The sequence below is a fragment of the Equus quagga genome, chromosome 13, assembly GCF_021613505.1.
Source record: "Equus quagga isolate Etosha38 chromosome 13, UCLA_HA_Equagga_1.0, whole genome shotgun sequence".
Classification (NCBI taxonomy): Eukaryota; Metazoa; Chordata; class Mammalia; order Perissodactyla; family Equidae; genus Equus; species Equus quagga.
The window spans coordinates 92,852,749-92,854,058 of record NC_060279.1 but is presented as its reverse complement, the minus strand read 5'-3'; positions in this window follow the sequence as shown (position 1 = coordinate 92,854,058).

Genomic DNA, 1,310 nt, shown 5'->3' with positions numbered 1-1,310 from the left:
ACCCTGGAGCCCTGCTTGGGCTCAAATCCCGGCTCTACCCACATTTGCTATGTGACTCACACAAGTGACTTTAGCCTGCTGTGCCTCAGTTTCTTCCTCTGTAAAATAGGGGCAGTGACAGCATCTACCACAGAGGGGTTTTGTGAAAATGTAACGTTTAGGGGGTTTTGTCAGACTTAGTATAACTACGAATTCATCCAGTGCTGTAGCCCCTGCACCTTGCCCAGGCCTGTGCTGAGCTGTGCCTGCGGACAACAGTCCTGGCCTTGTCCTTCTGGGGCTCACAGTCCAGTTAGGGAGACAAACCTGTCCCCAGACAGTGATGACCCAGGGTGAGCAAGGCTGGGATGGAGGTGCTTGACCCAGCCTGGAGGTCAAGGAGGGCTGCCTGAAGGAGGGGATATCAAAGCTGAGACTTGGAGGGTGGGCTTTGGGTCTGTCTCTAGCTCATGTCCAGCCCTTGTCCTCGTCCAGATCCCTTCCCCTCATCCACTGACAGTGTGATAAACAGCTCCTGTGGGCATGGCCATGAATCAACCCAGTGCCTTCTCTTGGGGAGCCCAGCCAGGGAAGAGCAGAGCAGAGCCATAACCCCAGGCTGGGCTCCACTGCGGTTCTCCACTTCCTGCCTGTGTGGCCTTGCACAGGTGCCTTCAACTCTTTTTGTTGTTGTTGTTGAGGAAGACTGGCCCTGAGCTAACGTGTGCCAGTCCTCCTCTGTTTTGGATGTGGGACGCCGCACCGTGGCTTGATGAGCGATGTGTAGGTCTGTGCCTGGGATCTGAACCTGCGCACCTTGGTCTCCCGAGGTGGAGCTCACGACCTAACCACTGCACCACTGGGCCAGCTCCTGTCCTTCGAGCCCTGAAGCCCGGTTCCTGAGGGTTACGATAAATGTTCAATAAGAACTTGATCACTCTTCGGCCTTGTTCCCAACGCAGGCACAATTGAAAAGCAGTGAATCTTGTTAATTTGTTCTTTTCTTGTTTACCCTGAGGCGTCACTCAAGGGACACAAGGATTTAAGAGCTCATTTTGGGAAAAAGAACAATGCCTCCAAGGAAGTTACCGCCCCCAGATAGCCAGCCCCCAGCTGTGCTGATGCCAAGAAGTCACGTTGCCCAGGGGCTTATCTGGAGTGAAAGAAACACGGACTTCCCCTTTGTTTTCTGATTCGCCTCCTCCTCAGCCCCTTAGCGCTACAAAGACCCTGCTTTCCTCTCCTGTGAAGGTGGATTTTTTTCTCCTCTTGTTAAGGTGGATTCTTCTCCTCCTGTTAAGGTGGATTCCTTCTCCTCCTGTTAAGGTGGA